The following is a 24,193-nucleotide window of genomic DNA, read 5'->3' as shown; positions in this document are numbered from 1 at the left end:
AAGTGAAATACGCAGCTCTTTTTTTCCTAAATTTTATTTAAGTAATCTCTATACCCAACGTGGGGCTGGAATCCATGGCCCTGAGATCAAGAGTCACATGCTTTCCCACCTGAGCCAGCCAGGTGCCCCAAAAGATGAGCAGATCTTAAGTATATACTTTGACTGTATCCCTATCAAGATACACAACAGTTCTGTCACCCCAGAAAGTTTTCTCCTGCTTCTTCTCATTCACCTTCTGACCCTGAGCAGCCACTTTCTGATTTCTGTCACCATAGATTAATTTTGCTTATATTTATCTTTAAAAATTTGACAAAGTGAATTTATTTCATAATCTCCCACCACATTTTTAGTATGTAGAATTTAGATATTTACCTAAAAGATCATTATTGCCCAGAAAATTTTATTTATTTCTAAAATTCAAAAGACAGAACAGAAATCAGGAAAAAATGTCTTGACATTTTCAGCAGGAAATTTGGATTTATATTTTACTACATCACTAGAGGCATGGCCACCGTCACTGGCAACAGCTAGCTGGAGTGTGGTTTAGGACTCTAAAGGGTTAAGGCTCCGAAGGAAGTAGTGACTGGTAGATGATGTCTGCCACGGGGACAGAGGAGCTCCGCTGACTACCTAGGCGAAGTTATTTGATACCCTTGTAGTGAAGTAACTGGTGGGACATTAGGACACTTGGTCCCAGGCCCACTTTGGCTTTTATATCATTTTCGCCAGTTCCCTTCTGGGCCTTATTCTTTACCTTAAAACGAAAGGATTGTACTAGATATCCTCTCAGTTCCCTTAGTCTAAAATTTTCTGAGTGCTATAAATTTGCTCGTAAAAAGTGGAAGGAAAAAAAAAACTATTATGTTTCTAAAGGAATAATAGTGAAAGGGGCAGGAGGTGTGAAATTTTGAGCTGAGTTAGTTAAAAAAACTGTTTCAAACTTGAGCATTATCCAATCAGCTGTTCTGACACAGTTGGCCTCACAAAATTAATTTCCACTTAATGAAATCCCCTTTGCTTTACAGAGAAAAGGTAATTGTTAAAAGGCCTTTTTTACTACAACATGTAGATCTCTCCTGTGGTCATCCTTGGCTTTCTTATGCCTTCTATCACAAAGCTCTATTTCTTCTTTACTTGTTTTTTTTAAAAAAAAAGTGAAAAAACAACCCACTCTTAAAAGGGATGACAGCATCCTACCTTAAATAAGTAGAGTTATCTTAACAGCGAGGTGTCTTTCTGCTCTGCTATAAAGTGGGCGCACACCTGTGTCACCTGCACCACTCAGCTGTCTCTGTCCCTCACTGGGCCACTATAAAATATAAACACAGGCACTTTCTTTATTGTTCCAGGATGAGTGCTGAAGAATGTAACATTCTAATGTTTTTCAAATGAAAACCCCATCTGGTATATAATAGGTACTACTTACTGAGCACACACACGTGCCAGATGTGGTGTTGAGTGCTCACATCCCTGCCACCTGAGGTAGGTACTGCTATTGTTCCCATTTAGTGAATGAGGAAACTGAGGCGCTGAGGCAGGTGGTTACTTGCTCAGGGTTCACACAACCAAAAAATAACAGAGCTAGGGCTAGAAGCCAGGCCTTAACTGATTACAAAGCCCAAGGTGTTAACCACTGAACTGTATGCCACCATTTCTGGCTCACACCGTGGATGCTGTGTTCATTCATTCCAATTAAGAATCAGTTGATACATTATGTTTTAAAATAAATTACATGAACTATCACTCCCCCTAAATAGTAGTATAAAATGAAAGCAAATGCCAACAACTCAAGTACCTGCTTTCATAGCAGATTTAACACTGATGTAATTGAGTGATAATAGCATATTTCAAAATTAAATGTCATGTGTATTTGTCAAAATATTTTAAAAACAAAATGGATAGTAAAAATAGGGGGAAATAGTACCGTTCTAGGAAGTATAATTACAGAATTCTACAAATGAGATTAACTTGGAAAATAAAAAGAAGTTTATATTTACCAGTTTCCTGTTACAGAAATATGTATAGATAAAACCATTGTGAGGATATGGACTGTTTCATGTCTTAACTGACTTTTTGGATGAGAATAGTAATCCAAAACCTTAGGTCATTTTAAGGAAAAAGTGTACGAGTCCATTTGTTGAGTGTATATTAAACTTCATGCTTGTTTCATTCAAGCCAATTATTAAATGAAAAGCTCATTTTAGAGAAAAATTTATAAACTCTGTTTTGGAGACCTCAGTCAAATCTCTATCAGTAAATCGGAAAGGATGGTTTCTTCTTTTACAACATCATCAAATACTTTTTACACATCATATTTTATAAGAAACAGGGTTTTGTCAGCCATTTGTGAATAGATGTCATAAGTTCATAAGACTATTGTTGAGTTTGAAAAAAAATTGAACCAAAAACAGATCAGTAGTTACCAGCATCTGGGGATGGGGGAGGGACTGACTACAAAAGGACGTGAAGGAGCTTTTGGGGGGTGAAAAACTGTCGTATATCTTGATTGTAGTGATGGTGGCTAGTTGATTGTATGTGTTTGTCAAAACTCAGACCTGTACACTAAGAAGGATAACTTTTACTGTATGAAAATCATAGTTCAATAAATTTTAATTTTAAAAAAGGTGAATTGGATAAAATATGTATTGTTGCCAAAAGCAGCACTTTGGCTTCCAGTAGTCTTAAATGTGGCAGGCATTTCACGATCCCTGTGATCTTTTACTGAAAGTCATTGCTTACTGCTCTTGATACTAATCACCCCAGTGTTTATTATAAGGCCTAGAGAAGTGGAGCAAATTCCTGAGTTGACAACATTTGTCTAAAATTTCTGACATAAAATGCAGCACCTTTGTATAAAAAATACGGGTCCAGGAGCATGAGTAGTAGCAAAAATGACATTTCATCAAATGAGCTGAGACCTCTGGTCATTCAGTCACTTATTATTCACTTATTATTGTCTGTTTTTTTCTGTTACTTTGGAATCAGCAAATAGAGTTAGTCAAATTTGGAATCCTGTACTATGTTTGATTTATAGACAAGTCCGTCCTCAAAGTGGTAGTTTTTAAAAGGATACAGCAAGTGCCTGCTGTGTGCTATTTTTCCACTTGGATATCTAATAGGCATCTGAAACTTTCTTGTCCAAAATAGTAGATGTTTCCTAGTCTTTCCCCATTTTAGCAAATTTGCTCTAGTGAAATCCCTGGGAGACATCTTTGATTCCTCTTTCCCACACCCTACTTCCTGTGTTCAATAGCACATCCTTCCAGCCATGTCTTTGCAATCTATCACCTGTGTTTATTTCTGTCCATCTTCACTGCCACCGTGCCGTCCAGCACCCCCATTGTATGATCTCCTGACCTGTCTGCGTGTAGAAGGAAGTTTGTGACCACCTGCAATTTCTTTACCTCTTAACAATCAATGTAAATTTTTTTTAATGTAATTCAGATTCTGTTACTTTACACTTAAAATCCTCCAGTGGCTTTCTGTGCTGTTAGAATAGAGTCCAAACTTAGTGTAGCCTGTGTGCTCCGGCCCTGACCTGCTTCTTTGACCTCTTCTCCTCCTCTCTTCCCTTTGTTGACTCTGTGCCAGCCACACCTGCTGCCTTTTAAAAAAAAACAAAACAAAAAACCCAGCTGATTCATATCTCAGAGCCCTTGTACTTGCTGTTCTGTGTTTGGGACTCTTTACTCCTGATATAAACATAACCAGATTCGAGCTCAGATATTACCTCCTTACAAAGGCTTAACTCCTAGCACTTCAGCTAACATCTGCATCCCTCGATCACATCATCCTGCTTTATTTTCTTCGTAGTACTAATCCCAATCAAAGTTCTCTTTTTTTTTGTATTTGTTGTCATTCCATAAGGAAGTGTGCCTGCCTTGTTCACTGTTAGGAAACAGTGCCCGGGCCATGGTAGCCTCTCAGCACATCTCCTGTTCCAGTCACTGTGCTAGTTACTCAGGGTGCAAACATAAGTGAGACGTGGGCCTTGCCCTCAGCTTACACTCTAGTGGAGGCGACAAATGGGAAAGTAATTGTAATTCAATATGCCAAGTTCCTTAATGATAGCAAGGGAAAATTGCCATAGAAGTATTGGAAGAGGATGTCAGTGGTTGGTTAATTCCCAAATATTTGTTGAGGATATACTCTGCCAGGATTTATACTGTGTGGGAGGTGTATAAAAGTAAGCACAGTAGACAGCAGTCTTGCCTATAGCTGGATTGTGATAGTGTGATAAATCTTCTCTGGGGAGTGGAGTAAGGTTTCAGAATAGAGATGGCATTTAAGCAATGGTGGACAAAAGTTAGAGAACAAAAAGAGGTCATCTTAAGAAGAGTGAAAGATTAACAAGGCAGCTGAGTCGGAGAATCACATAGTATACATAAAGTTGAAATCTTTGGACTTATACCTTTATTAATTGGCATTTTACATATAATATTTTATTGTTACTAGAAATTAGTACCTGGAACTTAAGAACTTAGTACAAGTAATCAGTAGTCATTTTTACAAAGCTAAGTATCATAGGTACTGTTAAGATGGCATATTGGGCTTTTTTTCTTTATAATCCCCACAAACAGACTTTTCTCATTGAAATCCCAATAGTTAAAGGAAATAACTACTTAACCATTCTATTGATTATAATATTGATTCACGAGAATGGATCCACCTAAAAGTCATATTTTTAAGAAAAATAACATTCATTGGGGGGCGCCTGGGTGGATCAGTTAAGCGTCTGACTCTTGATCTCAGCTCAGGTCTTGATCTCAGGATTGTGAGTTCAAGCCCTACAATGAAAAAAAAATTATTGAGCTATTCCAGTATGTCTGGCACTCTCCTAAATACATACATTAACTCATTTAATTTTCCTAACAGTCTTCTAACATAGTACTCTTTATATTCAGCCAAGAGATGAGAAGCCCAACGTCCAGAGAGATCTAAGTAACCCAGGTCACAGAGCTAGTCAGTGTAGTTAACTCTGGTTCTCTTTAGAAGTGTGTCGGTATCTGCCAAAATTAGCTAACTTGCTCAATTCAGAATTTAACTAGTCTTTTTTTGTTTAATGTCTGTATTGCAGTAGGAATTGAAGGGGATTAATGCAATATGACCTATGGCCTTGAGAAGCTTTTATTTAGTTAGCTTCAAGAAAAATAAACAACAGGTGGACATGAAATGGAGAGTAATTCTCCTGGAAAAAAACCATTTAGATCAGAAATTGTTCTTCCGTTTCTGCAACTACAATCTTATTCTGCTAATCGAGATATTTTTTAAAAAAACATTTGGACATGTCTTTTTTTTTTTTTTTTTAGCTTTTTTTTTTTTAACATTTTGAAATTATTACAGATCACAAGAAGTTGCATAACCGAGAGGTTCATGTTCTCTTCACCCTGCTTCCCCTAATGGTGGCATCGTGTATAACTGTAGTACAGTGTCAAGGCCAGAAAATGTATATTTGTGTGAAACTATTAACCAGACGATAGACCTACTCACTTTTCACTGCTTTTTTATATACATCCATGTATGGTTGTATGTATGTGTATGTAGAGTTCTCTGCTACTTTATTCATTTACTTATTTGTATAATCACCACCAAAATCAAGATTCAAAACTGTTCTGTTACTGCAAAAGAACTCCCCTGTGCTTCCTCCATCCCTCTCTCCTGGCAACCACTGATTGTTTATCATATCAATAATGTTCTAATCTTTTTTTAAAGATTTTATTTATTTATTTGACAGAGACAGCGAGGGAGGGAATACAAACATGGGGAGTGGGAGAAGGAGAAGCAGGGTTCCCACTGAGCAGGGAGCCCAATGCAGGCCTTGATCCCAGGACCCTGGGATCATGACCTGAGCCACTCAGGAGCCCCAATAATGTTCTATGAATAGACTCAAACAGTGTGAAACCTTTTGAGATTGACCTTTTTCGCTAAGCATAATGGTCTTGAGATTTATTCATTTTTTTGCATGTATCAGTAATTCCTTTTTATTGCTGAATAGAATCCATTGTACAGATATACTACAGTTTGCTTAGCCATTCATGCATTGAAAGACATTTTAATTGTTTCAGTTTTCTGCTGTTACAAATAGAGCTCCTATGACCATTTATGTACAGATTTTTGTATAGGTATTAAGTTTTCATTTCTGTAAGCAAATGTCCACAAATGAGATTGCTGGGTCTGATAGAAGGTTCAAGTTAAATTTTGTAAGAAACTGCCAGACTGTTTTTCATAGTAGGTATTACCACTTAACATCGTAAGATTTTTTTTTTTTGTAAAATTCTTTTGTTTATTTATTTGACAGAGAGGGAGAGAGAGAGCACAAGCGGGGCGAGTGGCAAGCAGAAGGAGAGGGAGAAGCAGGCTCCTAGCTGAGCAGAGAGCCTGACTAATGTGTGGCTTAATCCCAGGACCCTGGGATCATGACTTAAGCTGAAGGCAGACGCTTAACTGACTGAGCCACCCAGGCACTCCTATTCTTCTTTTTTAAAATTGTTTTAGCTATTCTCGTTCCTTTGCCTTTCTGTATAAATCTTGGAATGAGCTTGTCTATATGTCCAACAAAATTTTTCTGGGATTTTGACAGGAATTACATTATATGTATAAATTAGTTTTGAGGAAATTGACATCTCTACTATGTTGAATATTCCAATCCATAGCCAGGGTATGTCTCTCCATTTAATTTAGGTCTTCTTTTATATCTTTCATCATCATTGTGTAATTCTCAGTATATAGACCACATACATATTTTTTAAATTAATATCTTGGTATTTTACTTTTTTGAAATGATTATAAATTATAAATGGTATAATGTTTTTAATTTTGGTTTCTACATGTTTGTTGCTAACATACAGAAATATAATTGATCTTTGTTTCTTATCTCATATCCTGTGATCTGCTGAACTCATTTATTAAATCCTAAGAATTTTTTAAAAACAGATTTCCTGGGACTTTCTGGACAATCACGTATTTTTCAAATAGGGAAAGTTTTTCCCTTCCAACCAGTATATCATTTTTTTTTCCTTTTCTTGCCTTATTGTACTGGCTAGGATTTCTAGTATTATACTGAATAAGAGTAATGAGACAGGCACCTTTGTCTTGTTCCAGGTTTTAAGAGAAATGCGTTCACTCTTTTACCACTACAGATGATGTCAGCTATGGGTTTTTTATAGATGTTCTTTGTCAAGTTGAGAAAGCTTCCCTTCTGTATTAGTCAGGGTTCTCCAGAAAAACTGAATCAGAACCAATGGTACAGGATTTTACTTAGCCTGTTTGGTTCTAGTCAGGTCTTCAATTGGTTGGGTGAGGACCATCCACATTAGTAGGGAGAGCAATCTTCTTTACTCAGACTGCTCTTTCAAATATTAATTTCACCCCAAAATACCCTCACTAACATAACCAGAATGGTGTTTGGCCAAATGTCTGGGTTCCCTGTTGCCCAGTCAAGTTGACATGTAGTATTAACCATCACAGCCTCTGTTCCTGATTTGCCTCAAATGAAAAAATAATGTCATTAATGACAGAATGAATTTTATCAGGTTTTTTTTGCATCGATTAACACGATTCATGTGGTTTTCTTTTACCTGTTAATATTGTGCATTGCATTGATTTTCAAATATTGAAATACACTTGCATTCCTGAAATACATCTCATCTGATCATAATTCTTTTTATATATACCTGGATTTGACTTGCCAGTAATTTGTTGAGAGTTTTTATAATGATAGTCATGAGGGGTATTGGTCTTTAGCTTTCTGTTTGGGACTCTGATTGTCCCATTTTGGGCTTGAGATAATACTAGCCTTATCAAATGATGGAGAAATGTTTCATCCTTTTTGTTTTCTGGAAGACTGTTTGGAATGATGGTAATTTTCTTTTAAGTGTTTGGTAAAATTCCCCAGTTAAGCCACGTGGCCCTGAAGATTTCTTTTTCAGAAGCTTTTTAGTTGTGGATTACATTTCTTTAATAGAGTTTTCAGATTATCTGTCTAATATTAGGTGAATTTTGGTAGTTTGTGATTTTCAAGGAGTTGTTCCATTTCATCTAAATTATTATGTAAAGAGTTGTTTGTGGTATTCCCGTATTGTATTCCATTATTGTCCCTTTATTTTTTTTTTTTTTTTTTACCAGCTTTAGGATCTATAGTTTCATCCTCTGTTTCTTTCTTATATTGGCAAAGTCTGCCTTCTCTGTTTCTCTTTTTACATTTGTCAGTCTTGCTAAAGATTTATGAATTTTGTTGATCTTTTAAAGAATCAGCTCTGGGGTGCTTGGGTGGCTCAGTTGGTTAAGGCTTTGGCTCAGGTCATGATCCAGAGTCCTGGGATCAAGCCCTGCATCTGGTTTCCTGCTCAGTGGGGAACTTGCTTCTCCCTTACCCTCTCCGTCTGCCTGTTCATGCTTTCTCTCGCTCACATCTCTCTCTCAAATAAAATCTTTTTAAAAAAATAAAGAATAAACTCTTTGTTTCGTTTGTTTTCTCTGCTCTTTATTATTTACTTTCTTCTGGTTGCTTTAGGTTCATTTTGTTCTTCTTTTGGTTTCTTAAGGTAGGGTCTCCAATTATTGATTAAAGACCTTTCCTCTTTTCTAATATAAACATATACTGCTATTAATTTCTCTTTCAGCACTGTTTTAGTGTCATCATACAAATGTGGATATGTTGCATTTTCATTTTCTTTTGTTCCAAGTATTTTTTTTATGTCCTTTAAGACTTCTTTGACCCATGGATTTAGAGTCCTTTGCTTAATTTCTAAGTGTTTGGAGATCTTTTTTTCTATTATCCTTGTGTTACTGATTTCTAATTTGATCCCATTGTGGTCAAGAAATATGTTGAGGTTTGTTTTATGATCCAGAATACAGTCTATCTTGGTGCGCATTCCATGGGTACTTGAAAAGAATGTGTTTTCTGCTGTTGTCGTGTGGAGTGTTCTGGAATTGTCTGTTGCATGCTGTTGGTGAACGAAGTGATTGAATTCGTCTATATCTTTGCTGACTTTTTATTTAATACAACTACTGATAGCCATGGGAGACATGGAAGACTTTGTTGGCCCTTCTAAAACCAGGGCTAAATAGTCCCATCGATACTGGCCCTTCATGATCTGTATTATGTCCTTTTTCCCCCAGTGTAATGGACATGTTGATTTTGCAGTAGTATGAGCTCCTTGTAGTTCACTACTTGCATCTTGAAACCCAAAGATTTCTTCACTGTTGCATTGTCTTTAGTTTCTCCTAGGGGTAGGAGTCTTTGAATCAGTCTTTGAGTGAGTGGACTGATTTCATGCTCTTTTGAAAATATACTCCTGAGGGGAACTTAGTTTGTTTCAAGGAGAAGAGAAAGTTGAATTTGAGAGATTGCTAATCATTTCACTGCAGTAAGAGGACTGCTTCTGTTGGGGGGAAAGATCTGCACAGTTCTCGAGGGCAAGGCTGTGTATTTTTGTGTTTCCCATGGTCCCTTCCTAGAAAAGTGCCTTCCACATATTTGTGGAATGACTTAAAAATAAATGAATGAATACTGGATGGTGTGAGTCATCACAAAAACAAAGACGCCCACTCCCTAAACTGGTACTCTTCTCAGGCTTTATGGAGAGTCTGCAAAACAAGAAGGGTTTCCCGACTCCGCAGTGTTTGATTACTGGCTTCTTGCCAACCTGGCTGTTGTTAAATGAAATACTCAAGGATAAGAGCTCTGCATATAAAAATGAAACCTAATTTAATTTTTAATCAAGTAAAAAATAAATTTCAGATTCTACATGTATAACAAATTGGAAAGAAATGGACCATTTCAGCCTAAAACTCTGCCTCTTTGCCTGAAGCTGGTTTAATTCACCATGACAAATTTAGATGTATTTATTACATGTACACTCATGCTCTGTATGAAAGAAGGCCATTATTTTACTTAGTCATTTTTTCCCATTTTCCATACCCAGTTTGAGCTGTGAAATGTCTAAGTTCAGTAGCAAATTGATGACCTAGAGAGTGGGTTATTGTCCGTAAGTGGGATACTGTGATTTTTTTTCATTAGATATTTTCTGTGGTGAGCCACAAACTGGGTGGCACTGGGATTAACACTGTTTGCATAGTATATAAAATTTTTATTGGCCTATTGATTGACATGTGTTTGAAACATTAAGAAGAGTCAATTAACTTCTTGTTGATATGCCAGAATTCTAACAGGAACTTTCTTTTTCCCCTGAGTTGCTGTTAGTTGGATTCTCTTTGTATAATGACCTTCATCTGGTATTATATTTTTTGGTGATCAAAAACCTTTATAAATGTTCAAAGGAAACCTAGCTGGACAAAGAAAAAGTCAGCTAACCCAAGATGCCTATCTATAAATGGAGTTAAGTGAGAATAAGATTTTTCCAGCCAAGTCAAATAAGAAATGATTAGACCACAATTGTCTACTGCTTCATGTTTCCCAGGATTAAGGAAATCATACTTGGGAGACATTTGTTTAAATTTGTCCAGTTCCTGTGCCTCTGTTAACCAGTCCCCTGTAACACATTAAAATAATGCCAGTGTTCCTTTTACCCAGCTTGTATTTCTCCTCGACGCAAGCATTATAAACTTAGCAACACTCATAAAGATAGAGAAGAACCAACTGTATATCGTACGTGCATTTAGCAAGTCTGATGATGGCCAGAGTCCACTGTAAGAAGTGATTCCATGTGAAAATCCTCCCACGTATCTGGTTTCTTATGACTGACAGGCTGCCTTTCCCAGCTGCATGGTGAAATTACCAGCTGTGCCACTGTCACATTGGCCGGGTGACAACCCGTAGCTGCTTCCATCCACAAATGCGGTATTTAATTTAAACGTTATGACTTCTGTTTCACATTTTGAGTGACCTCAGAACAAAATCTGGGGCAGAGTTAGGCTGTATATAATCAGAGATTGTTTTGAGTTGTTTTTATTTTTCTCCCTTTTGGGGGACTCTCCAAAGCTTGCAAATGATTTTTCTTTCCTTTCTAAATAGTTCCTTTTTCCACCTGGCAAACATTACGTTTTTCCTCTATGCAGAAGCCAGCGTGGCTTCGCCTACTAGTCTTTTCTCTTGTTTCACTTTGCCTGCGTCACTGTCTGAGTTGTCACTGCTCCAGTCCATCACAGGCACATGGGAGCTCCAGGCCTGGTGGGGCCTCTTCCTCTCAGGGTGAAAGCTAGCATGTTTTTCTAAGGATAACAATGTGACTATAGTGAAAACAAAAATGAAGGTTGAAGGAAAAGGAATTCAGTTGTGAGCGGACGAGAAGGGGAAGTGCGATGAAAACAAAGCTGTTTCCAAAGGAGGGACTCCTGTGTGGTCAGAGGCAGTGAACTTGGAGAGCCCTGGCCTTGTAGGAAAGGGCAGTGGGAGGCCCTTGTGGCTAAGTGAGAACAGAGGGGTGGGATAAAGAGAAAGGAAATCTTTGAAACCATCTTCAATTCAATATGTGATTCCTAGAGCCAGTCCCAGTGTCAGAGGCTCTCAAGGGACTACTTTAAAGTTTCAGATGAATCCAGATAGCTCTATATTTATAGCATCTGAAAATCAATAAAGTGCCATTTTCAGTTAGCATTTTAAAAATTTCCCTTTGGTTTGAGGAAAAAAGGAAAAGAAGGGAACACAGAGAACACAAATAACTGAGTATGGGACGGGAGTGCTGAGTTAGGAAAGCTGTGGCAGGTCCAGTCCAGTGCTCTCATTGCAGACTTGTAGATGGCTAGAACCAGAGCTGCTGTGGAAACAGCTTGGAGAGTTTTTGGAAATCAATGCAGACCGTGAACTCCTTGAGGAGAGGTAAGGTGTGTTACTCATCTTGGCAATCCCAGCACCTAGTAAAGAGAAGTTGGGGAGGAGGGATATAGGAAGGAAAGAGCCAGAGAAGCTATTAAAGCTTAGTGATGACTGTTTAGAGCTTACTTAGGAGGGGAGGGAAAAATAAAATGGAAAAAAGAGAAAAAAAAACATTGGCGAGCTGCTCCTTGGTTAACTTTTGCACCCACTGAATTAGTCCCTGGAATTCATCTAAGGATTTTTTGATAGTGCATTTCTGAAGTGCTAAATATTGCCTTTGTCAAAGAAAGTAAAAGGAAATGACAGCTTTCTCATTCATCTTAAGCAGGATATTGTTGCTTTACTTTAGTTTTTTTATTAAGATGAAATTCACACCACATAAAATTAACCATTTTAAAGTGTACAAGTCAGCGGCGTTGAGTACATTCACAGTGTTGTACAACCACCACCTACATTTGGTTCCAAAACATTTTCATGAACATTTCTTTAATGCCCAAGTGTCTTGGAACCACTTAGGGCTTTTTTCTTTATAAGAGAGAAAGCGAGAGAGAGAGAGAGAGAGACATACATGTATACACACCTAGTCAGTGTTTTGTTTTAAATATTTTTTTAATTTAATTTAAGTTTTTTTTCATTGTTCCAGAATTCGCTGTTTATGCACCACACGCAGTGCTCCATGCAGTAGTGCCCTCCATAATACCCACGACCAGGCTCACCCCACCCCCCCCACTCCAAAACCCTCAGTTGTTTTGTAACAGCCTCTGCAAACTAAATGCCATCTTCTTCATAGTCTTCGTTTGGATTTCTTTTTTCTCTCCCCACAAGTCAGTGGGTAAAACTGTACCTTTTTAGGCTAGCATTTCTTCTTCGGCAGTTGCTTTTTAGTGATTTCTTTTTCTTGTGGCCTTATTTTTTTGTGGCATGAATACAGTGAAACCAGCTGGTCATGGATTTCTTTTTCTTCTTTTTTTTTTAACAGATTTATTTATGTGAGAGAGAGAGCACATGGGTATGGGGGTGGACGGAGAGGGGCAGAGGGAGAGGGAGGGAGAGAGAGACGTTCTCAAGCAGACTGCCTGCTGACTCTGGGCTCCGTCTCATGATCCTGAGATCATGACCGGTGCCAAAATCAAGAGTCAGATATCTAACCAACTGAGCCACCCCGGCACCCCTGGATTTCTTTTTCTAGTGTTAGACATGTATGAAATTAAATCAGCTGTAGAAAACTTACTACTTCTCTACGCAGAGCATGAGATTTGAGATCCTACAGCATTTTTTTTTTAAGATTTATTTATTTATTTATTTGACAGATCACAAGTAGACAGAGAGGCAGGCAGAGAGAGAGAGAAGCAGGCTCCCTGCTGAGCAGAGAGCCCGACGCGGGACTCGATCCCAGGACCCCGAGCTCAGCGGCTTAACCCACTGAGCCACCCAGGCGCCCCCCAGGACAGCATTTTATAGGAGATGTAAGCCACATGCTTCTCGCCTTCCCTGGAGCCTTTCTCACAGGGTCAAAAGAACAAACCGATTTTTTCTCAGGCACGGTGGCAAATAATTATAAAATTATTCTTCAAAAGGACCTTCCAGTTAGGGTGGAGGAAACTGATTATCCTAGGCTTACTGAGGGGAATGAGTAAACACCTTACAAATTTCAAACATTGTTGTGGCTTACAGAAAAAGATATTTCAGCATTATTGTTTAGGGGAGTGGAAAGGGTTGGATTCCAAACAGGTTAGAGAGCTTGCACTGATACTGCACGCTCTTAAAAATAACAAGAAGTTCTCTGCTGATAAGACCTTTGAATTACAGAAAGAACATGTTGTGACTGATCATATTCCTTTTAAGAAATGTGAATACCAGATTTATAAGTTTCATATGTTTATGATGTCAAGATTTCCATATTCTGTCATAAAGAATGAAATCTGTGGTGGGATCAGCTGTAGAATTGCAAAGGGCAGCAAATTCCATTTGGTAGCAGAATACCGTTTTGCATTCTTGGTCTTCTTGATTTCACATTTAAGCCATTTATACAAATCTTTGACAAAGCAATTTTAAAAAAAAAAAAATGGTTATAGCTGACAGTTGATGAAAACAGGTTTGCTCTTATGGGCCAAATAATTGCTTTTTTGTAAAGACAGGTGTCACATGCTCAGATCAATTGTGTCCACATCTTCAAAACTCCAGATGCTGTTTTTCAAAAGATTTGCTTACACAATGCAGGATTTTGTAGATAAGTCTTGTTAGTGGAGGCAGCGCCCAGAGCCCAGGGAACTTGATCTGGTGCTGTTTTATTATTCCCAAGCCAACTGCCCTGTTTTAGCTTTTCAAGGAGCCATGTTGGCTCCATGAAGGAGACTTCACCTCTGTGAAGTCTCATGGGAAGAAAAAATTCCTCACAGTTCCCAAAAGAAGACAGAATTGGAGTGGGGTGGGCACTGGGAGTCAGTGGAGGTGTAGAGTTCCCTCCTCTGTATAGGAACTGGGTGGGGCCTCTGTGTGGCCAGCGGCCAATCTTGAGGTCACACAAGAAGAGTGCCCCATTGGGGGCCTGGGTGGCTCAGTGGTAAGAAGAGTGCCCCGTTTGTTTTTTATAAGTTTCATAAAGAATTCCCCTTATTTGTTTTACTTTTTTTCTTAAATATTATTGTTTTCTTTGGTCTGCATCTGTTTTTCATACCTTTGTTGTGGTGTGAGAGAAAAAAGAAGTCATCCTGGCAATCAGAAGCTTTGGGTTTTCCTCTCAGCTTTGTCAGTAATTACTTTTGTGACTTGAAGCTAATCGGTTAGCCTCTCTGAGCTTAGCTTCTCCTCCATATCAGAGGGGAATGATAAGAAGAAAAGGAAGAGGAAGAGTAGAAGGAGCACCAACAGCAGGTCTACTTGCTTTTGAACAGGCCATTCTTTCCATGAGGAAGGTGATTTCCCTGCCATTCAGAACCACTAACTCCTGCTCCCCTCCTGCCAGGATGACTTAACGCTCCTTGCACCTCCCACCTCATAGGGCCAGAGATAGAGTGGAAGCCCAAAACATGTTCCTAAAATTAAGATGGTGACTTAGCTCTTAGAGTCTGTCTGGGGTTCCTCATGGTTTATTTAAGGAACACTTACCTCTCACATCCATGCAACCAAAAGCTCAGTTCACACCTCCCATCCTGCCCTACCCAATAGCCTTCTCTCTTCTGTCTCTCTTCATACTCTGCCTATTCTTTCTTTCTTCCTCTCCTTCATTCACACCTCCAACCTCCCACTGGGATCATCTTCCTCCTGACATCCTCTTCCGCCTTGCTTTCTTTACGAAGATCCTGGGGTTTGGCCTCTTAACCTCCACTCTTGGGCAGCTACCTTGAACAGCTTCTCTTGCAGAAACTATTCTTTTCCCTCAGGTCTGTTGAGAAGTAGAACCCAGTTTTAATTTTTGACAGTTCTCTCCATTTTTTTCTGTCCTGAACCGGCACACTTACCTTTGTTGTAAGGGCTTTCTTGCTGTTGGCTATAGGAAGCAGATAGTTGTTGACAAAAAATATAAGCATTATGGGGGTGCCTGGCTGGCTCAGGGAGTAGAGCATGTGACTCCAATCTCAGGGTTGTGAGTTCGAGGATCACGTGGGGTGTGTAGGTTACTTAAAAAAAAATTTTTTTTTTAATTATAAGAATTATGAGAGTTAGATAAGAGCTTATGGATTACTGAGGTACTTTATTCAAATATGAATTGGATAAGGTCTTTCTGAGTGCCTTTTCTTTGTCTACTTCAGTGAGCCCTTTTTTTATTCCTAATACAAGCACTCTTCAGGCCTCCTAACTTTTCTTTTTTATCAGCTAATTCCAAAGCAGACTGATGTTCCTTGGGCCACATGTGGTTTCAAACATATTTTGTCCTGTTCATATGGTTAGTTGGTCAGTATTTGGACCATGTAATTGATCAGTGTGCTCCAGATTACACAAAAACCCATATGTCTGGCTCTTTTTGAAATATTGGTGGAGAGGATATTAGCCAGAGCTGAGTAGTGACTTCCCCATCCAGGATATGTACTTTCTCTAGTCTCTTACATCCGATTCGCTTAAGTGGTTCCATGAGTGGACCATGTTTGTGTCCAGCCTTCATACTTTTTCCTGAGGACCCTAATGGGTGGTTGCAGTGGGAAGGGGTGACTTGGCGGTCTCATACACACCATGGGGAACTAGATGCAGGCCATGTAAGTGAAGATAGTAGGCTTAGTGTGCACAGCAGCAGGGCAAACCTGCTATCCCTGAGCCCTCTCCTATTTAAAGTCTTGGAGCCACCATTGCTTCTGAGGCAGAATAGTTAATATTTACTAGATTACTTATTATTATTTTCTTTGTGGATCTCTAAATATATAGATCAATGTGGATCTTCATATTCCCCTTCCTCAGTCACAGTAAATCATCCCCTGGTGGGGAATCCACTTGTATACTTTGAACCATAAACATATGTAGATATTATTACCTTAGCAATAATTTAATCTCACATGCTTTACTTATTTATTTTTAGTTTTTAAAGTTTTTAGAGAGAGAATGTGGGCAAGCGGGTGGAGCAGAAGAGGAGGGAGAAAGAGACCTCCAGGAAGGTTCCACACCCAGCACAGAACCCAATGTGGGGCTTGATCCCCTGAACCCGAGATCATGACCTGAGCCAAAATCAAGAGTAGGGCGCTCAACCTACTGAGCCACCCAGGCACCCCGCCACTTCCCCCCAACACACTCTCTTTTTAAAGCTTAGATAATAGAGTCAACAGGGGGACTGCCTTGTTCAGAGTCTTAAGACTAATAGTAAAGCATGAACAAGAAAAACCAGGTTTCACTCCCAGCATCAGGCTCAGCTCTAGGCCATACTACAAATGAAACAGATTTCTCTCCCCTCTAAGGATATCCAAGTATATACTCTTTACAGGGAACAGAGGAAATGGGCTTGTGCAACAAACATACTAGGGTTCAAAATCTAGGTCTGCCATTCTCATCTTTGGGCAAGCTTAAATGAGCTGTTTAATCTCCATAAACTTGTTTTCTTCATCTGTAGAACAGAGACCATAATACCTACTTTATGGTCTATGTGAATAAAACTAGGATGTGCAGAAGGAGCCTCTGTGGTAGGTTCCTAGGTCTCCCACCACCACCTTTGTCACTAGGTTAAATGTTCTCTTCCAAAAATTGAGAGGCTAGCAAAGAGTTAATATTTTAAAATTTAAGCCAAGGAATGTCTTCACAGTGCCCAGCTTGGATGATGTGGTATGCCTAACTGTTTTCATGTTGATTTTCATGCCACAGTGAGCCCCTTCAGGCATGAAAACAACCAAGGATTATTTGCTTCTCTGTTCTTTCTTTTTTGGCTCTCTTGTATTTTCATCACAGTCTCCAGCCCTTCCAAAAGCAGTCTGTCAGGATTTACCAGTGAATCTCCGCTTTCTCTTGCGGGGCCACTGTTCAAGGGCATCCTTCTGAATCTGCCCCTTTCAAGGAGGAGCTCGTGGGCATGGGCCCGATTCTCAGTTACATAACTCATTTCCTCCTTTTCTAGAAGCTTCTTCGGAGCTTTGCTTTGCTCCGTCACTCCATCCAGATCTTTCCCTTCTCTGAACTCTTCAACTTCTAAGTTAGCATTTAATTGTTCTCTAGTCATCTTTGCTCCATTATTTTTTTCCTTCCCCAGATTATATTGTGAGCACTTTAAGTGTTCTGGCTTTATCATGATCTACTGTGGAGCTTAGAAATGTATCAGGTGCTTAGTGAGGTCTTTGATTAATAACTAACTTGTAGGGAACTGGAACACACCAGGATAGAAGTAGCAGCTCCTGATCCCAGCTTCCACTGGAACACTGTGCTGTCCTCCTCTTTGGTCAGCTAAATATCTCCTCAACTACTGCCCTCTTGTCCCTCTTGATCCCAGTGGAATTCAGGGGCCCCTTGAACTGCTTCCTGGCTCATCTTTATTACTGGAACTCCCTCTCTACTAGTCAGGTGTGCCATGTTCTCTTACTTATCAGAGAGCACTGGAACTTGGATCTCCCTTCCTCTAAGAGTGCCACGGCAAGTTTAAAACTGTGCTCAGCTCCCTTCCGATTGAAAAGGATTAGGAGGAAACATAACCAACCCTTAGGAATTCAGGTCTTCCTTCACTGCCATTCTGCCAAAATGCCCATAGGATTCTTAAGGAAAATGTTATTCATTGAATCTTTTTTTTTTTTTTTTTTTTTTTTTTTTTTTTTTTTTTAAGAGGATCTGCAACCATCAATGTCAAATTGCTTTCTGTTACCATTTCCTTAAATCACAAGACCTAGATATCAGAACAGGGTTTTTACTGATTATAATCTGAATGACTATCCTTTGAAGTTTTTATTTCTGAATTTGTTACTATTTTATAAAGTTGTTATTATTTACAAATGGTTATAATTATTTGTAAACAAATTATTCACAAATTTGTTACTATGTTTCATTGAATAACTGCTATGAGCTGGGCGCTATGGATGGTGGAGATGACTATGAAACATGAATGGCATTTATGTTCAGAGGAGTATAGAATCTAGAAGACAGGGGGCGACTGGGTGGCTAAGTTGGTTAAGCGTCCAGCTCTTGGATTCAGCTCAGGTCATGATCTCATCGGTTGTGGGATTGAGCCCCACTTTGGGCTCTGTACTCGGTGGGAAGTCTGCTTCCCCCTTCTCCCTTCTCCCTCTCTCTTTGCCTCACCCCCGATTGCTTGCTCTCTCGCTCTCTCTGTCAAATAAATAAAAAATCTTTAAAAAAAAAAAAAAAGAATCTAGGAGACAGGCATGGCCCCAACTCCAAGGCTAGGAGGGAGGGATCATGTGGACTGAGAACTGAGCTGACTTGCCTCAAAGTTTAAGCCAGAGACACCAGAGTGATTATTTGGAGGTGTTTTAAATCCCAGGCCCTCTTTTTGGAGGTGAGAGCAGGTTAATGAGCCATTATCCCATCATTCCCAGCCGCACAGACTACATAGTAAAGAATATGGCATGAGGTTCAGGATGTCTGTCAGAATGATTCCAGAAGGCAGGAGCAGCGAGTGTACTTCAAAGAACCCAGAACAAATAGCCCTTTAGGTCAGTTTTTAAATCAATAGCAGATCGGGCACTACAAGAGGAAGCCTGTTTCCCAGCCAACAGTGAACAACCCAGAAGTCCAGGCTCCCACAGTCTCTGGGGAATAATTAGAACTTATTCAATAATCAGCTAATTTGGATTTCTGAGAATGATTCTAAACACAAAATAATAAAAGTTGGGTAAAGTAAATGAACCATTGCTTCATAATCGAATCACATAATTCAATTAGAGAATCATAAAGTTAGAAGGGCTGGAGGGTATTTTTGTTTTCTTTTCTTTTTTGTTTTGTTTTGGGGTTTTTTGTTTTTTTTTGTTTGTTTGTTTTGTTTTGTTTTGTTTTAAGGAAAAGCTATTTAAAAGCAATGGTATTAAAATAAAAATAACTCCAGGCTAAAAATATATTGTAAAACATTTATCTCACTAGGGACCTGAAAAAAGTTAAATATCCAAGTTGGAGTCCTGTCCTCATTAGAGCAATAAATTGGTTTTGGAACTCTGAAGTCATTGTTTGATTTCTTTTGTCTACATAGCCAGTTCAGATTTGGGGGATTGTTTGCCTTATTTGTTGGCAAAACACTATAAACATTCAGGTTCTGGTTGCTGTGTTTTTATTATAAAGTACAGGAAAATTACTTTCATCAGAAGAAATGAAGGGTTAGGATAAATTGTGAGTAAATAAGAGTTTGGGTTAAGTTCAAATATGGCCTGCTATTTATCTTATACTGGAAAAATGAGACAATTCTATATTTATAATATAGCAACCCTAATACTTACAGTGAAAGGGAAAGATTCTTCAGGGTTGTTTGCTTAATTTTGTTTTGTTGTATAATCAACAGTGCAGATACAAGAAGGGGTTGAACAGTATCTTACCAGATCATACTTTCCCTGTGATACCATTTTTGATCTTTAAGTTTCTTTCCAGCTTTAAGGGTTTTTGATCCTTTTTTTTTTTTTAGATTTTATTTATTTATTTGATGGAGAGAGGGAAAGCGAGCAAGGACAAGCAGGGGGAGCAGGAGAGAGGGAAGCAGGCTTCCCACTGAGCAGGGAGCCACATGCAAGGCTCAGTCCCAGGAGCCTGTGATCGTAACCTGTGCTGAAGACAGATGCTTAACTCACTGAGCCACCCAGGTGCCCCAAGAGTCTTTGATTCTTGATTCTAAAGTGATGTACTAGGAAATTCCACCAATGTAGGCCTGCTTGAAAGAGGCCCACGTGGCCCTAGAGCATAGAGGTTCTCAAGAAGGGACCCAGTGTATGATGATAGAGTATGTAACTAACTTACAGAATATTGCCTGATTAGAGGTCCCTTAGAACTTTCCCTAAGTTTGCTAACACACCCTTGGGGACCACCAAATCTGGCATTTTTATGTCTTAGTAACAAATATAGAGAACTAATTATTTAATGAGCAGCAAGATCTTACCAAGCTCTCTTACAGTAACATGGTAGCTTACTCTAATAAGAGAAAATTATTATAAAATAGTTCATTAAAGTTTCGTTCCAACTCTACTTCTGATTGAGTTTGATGGTATTATTTCCCCAAACTAGAGATTTGGGGTTACCAGGACATTCACCAAAAGATCCAAATCATGTTTATATGAAAATTCATATGATAAACAGTAATTAAATTAAGTTGGGTTAAATATTTTCATTATTTTTACCTTATATCACTTTGATTCATTAAAAGTGAAGACTGAAATAGTAATCAAGTTTAGTTTTTGAATTTCAATGATAAGGAATGATAGAGAATCTTAATCCTGTTTTATATGGAAGTAATTGGGATTTGTAAGTTTTAGATGCCCGCACCAACCCTCATTCTTTTCAGAATTGGTTTTCTGATCATAGTGCAGCCAAATCAGCACTCAGCACAGAGTAATCGAAATATATGGTCAAAACAATTCCTCTAACTTTATTCAATCTCTTTGTTTATATAATGAAGAACTTTGCTTGTTTTTATTTCTGCTAGGCCCTTTTGGAATTTGAATTCTATCTTCCAAATTTGTACAACTTTTCACTAAATATGGAATGACATTCTGATATTTTTTTTCCCCCTTCCAGTAAGCAAGAACTTGCTTTTCTTTGTAGAACTTAGAATAACAAAAAGAATTAACTCATCCTTGTGGTATTTGCTAAATCCATAATATACAAATGAGTGGCTAATGGCTATCTTAGCTAATAGGTAGCTAATAGAAATACCAGTATACTAGCTTGTGTTTCTTTCTCTCACTTTTTTTTTTTTAAATAGATTTCATTTTTTAGAGCAGTTTTAGGTTTATAGCAGAATTCAGCAGGAGGCACAGAAATTTCCCGTTTCCCCCTTGCCCCCACACAGGCATAGCCTCTCTCATTATCAGTGTCCCCCACCAGAATGGTACATTTGTTACAACTGGTGGACCTACACTGATAAACATTATCACCCACAGTTCATAGTTTATATTATCTTTCACTGTTGGTGTTGTATATTCTGTAGGTTTTGACAAATGTATAATGACATGTGTCCAGCATTTTAATGTCATACAGGATAGTTTCACTGCCTTAAACATCTTCTGTGCTCTGCTTATTTGTACTTAATCAGTATGTACCCATTCTTATGGGTTGTTTTATTTGCATTTACCTACTGACATAGGATGTGGAACGTTTTTTCATATGCTTACTTGCCATCTATTTGTATTCTTTGATGAAGTGTCCGTTAAGATCTTTGGTCCATTTCTTCTTTTAAAAAAAATTATTTATTTATTTGGGTGAGATGGTGGGGGACAGCACTAGCAGGTAGGGCAGAGGCAGAGGGAGAGAGAATCTCAAGCAGACTCCACTGAGCATGGAGCCTGGTGCAGGGCTTCATCCCAGGACCCTGAGATCATGACCTGAGCTGAAACCAAGAGTTGGATGCTTAACCAACTACAACTACACCGCCCCGGCACCCCCGGCCCATTTCTTAATTGGTTTGTTCATTTTCTTATTGATGAGTTTTAGAGGTTTTCTGTATATTTTGGCTACCAGTCCTTTACCAGATACAGTTTTTGTAACTATTTTTCCCAGTTTCTGGCTTCTCTTTTCATTCTCTTGACAATGTCTTTTGAAGAACAGAATTTTTTTATTTTATTGAAGTCCATCTTATCAGTTATTTCTTTCATGGATCATACCTTTGTTGTTATCTCTAAAAAGTCACCAACAAACCCAAGGTCACATAGATTTTCTCCTGTGTTAGATTCTAGGAATTTCATAGTTTTGCATTTTACATTTAGGTCTATAATACATTTTGAGTTAGTTTTTATAAAGGGGGTAAGATCTGTATCAAGATTCATTTTTTTTACATGTGGATATCCAGTTGTTGAAAAGACTAGTTTTGCTCCATTGTGTTGCCTTTCCTCTTTGTCAGATATCAATTGACCCTATTTATGTAGCAATATTTCTGGCTCTCTGTTCTGTTCTTTTAATCTGTGTATCTCTTCTTTCACCAATACCACACTGTCTCAATTACTATAGTTTTATAGTAACTCTTGAAGATGGGTAGTGTTAGTCCTCCAATTTTGTTCTTCTTCAGGATTGTGATGGCTCTTCTCTATCTTTTGCCGATTTAAACTTTAAAATTGATTTGTTGATATCCATAAAATAATTTTCTGGGATTTTGACTGGGATGCTTTGAATCTGTAGATCAAATTGGGAAGAACAGACCTCTTGACAATATCAAATTGTCTTCTCCATGAACATGGAATATTTCTCCATTTGTTTATTCTCCTTTGACTTTGTTTATCAGAGTTTTGTAATTTTCTTCATATAGACAGGCGTATACATGTTTTGTTAGATTTGCACCTAAGTATTTCATTGTTTAGGGCACTGATATAAATGATACTGTGTTTTTAATTTCAAATGTCCTTTGTTCAATAGGAAAATGATTGATGTTTATATATTAACCTTGTATTTTGTAACCTTGCTATGATCGCTTATCCTAGGAATTTTTTGTTCAGTTCTTTCAGATATTTACATAGATCATCATGCCATCTGCAAAGACAGTTTTATTTCTTCCCTCTTAATCCATACACCTTTTATTTCCTTATCTTATTACATTGGCTCAGACTTCTATGACAGTATTGAAATAGAGCAATGAAAGGGGGCATCCCTGCCTTGTTCCTAATTTTAGTGGGAAGACTTCTGTTTCTCATCATTAAGTATGCTAGCTGCAGGTTTCCGGTAGATATATATTTTTTAAGATTTTATTTATTTATTTGACAGAGAGAGAATAAGAGGGAGTACATGCAGGTGGTTGGGATTGGGGAGTGGAGCAGAGGGAGAGGGAGAAGCAGGCTTCCCACTGAGCAGGGAGACCGATGTGGGGCTTGGTCCTAGGATCCCAGGATCATGACCTGAGCCGAAGGTAGACGCTTAACTGACTGAGCCACTCAGGAGCCCTCTGTAGATGTTTTTTTATCACATTGAGGAAGTTCTTATCCCTTCTTTACTGAGTGCTTTTATCATGAATGGGTATTGTATTTTGTCAAATGCTTTTTCTCCATCAATATGACCATGTGATATTTCTTCTTTAGCCTGTTAATATGATACATTATATCATTTGGTTGTCAAATGTTAGACAGCCTTGCATGCATGGGATAAATCCCACTTGATTATGGTGTATTACCATTTTTGAACATTGTTAGACTTGATTTACTAATATTTTATTGAGGACTTTTGCATCTATCTTCATGAGAGATAGTGGTCTGTAGTTTTCTTTTCTTGTAATGTGCTTGGTTTTAGTATTAGGCTAATTCTGGTATCATAGAATGAGTTAGGAAGAATTCCTTCTACTTCTGTCCTCTAAAAGAGATTGCAGAAAATTGGTATAATTTCTTAAAAATAATTGTATACTTCATGAATTTCCATGTCATCCTGTCATAGAGGCCATACTAATCTTCTCTGTATTATTGCAGTTCTGGTGTATATGCTGTCAAAGTGAGAATTTAAGGGGAAAAAATGCATTTTCTTTTTCTTTTTTTTTTTTTTAAGATTTTATTTATTTATTTGACAGACAGAGACCACAAGTAGGCAGAGAGACAGGCAGAGAACCCGATGCCAGGCTCGATCCCAGGACCCTGAGATCGTGACCTGAGCCGAAGGCAGAGGCTTTAACCCACTGAGCCACCCACGCGCCCCAAAAATGCATTTTCAACATTGAAAATGCTCTGAATTTCCCAGTATTACTTTCCACAATCTCTTTTGGCTTTTTTGGCTCAATACACAATTTCACTGTGTATCAGTGATAAAGATGGCTGGATTTCAACTTTATACTTTAGTGGATTGAAGATATATACTACAGTATAGGCCAACATACTCCTTAGGAGCAGG

The 24,193-nt window shown here is 38.4% G+C and overlaps 1 protein-coding gene and 1 non-coding gene across 7 annotated transcripts in view; one reads left to right on the top strand and one right to left on the bottom strand.

The window, feature by feature from the left end:
* Positions 1 to 24,193, top strand: part of ALG14 (ALG14 UDP-N-acetylglucosaminyltransferase subunit) — a 123,403-nt gene that overhangs the window by 34,351 nt on the left and 64,859 nt on the right. The gene's annotated exons all lie outside the window — the stretch shown is intronic.
* LOC131810645 (U6 spliceosomal RNA) lies at positions 23,702 to 23,808 on the bottom strand. The gene has a single exon (XR_009345644.1). It is a non-coding gene; the product is annotated as a U6 spliceosomal RNA (small nuclear RNA).

Source organism: Mustela lutreola, chromosome 10, assembly GCF_030435805.1.
Source record: "Mustela lutreola isolate mMusLut2 chromosome 10, mMusLut2.pri, whole genome shotgun sequence".
NCBI lineage: Eukaryota > Metazoa > Chordata > Mammalia > Carnivora > Mustelidae > Mustela > Mustela lutreola.
This window is presented reverse-complemented; position numbering and strand designations above follow the sequence as displayed.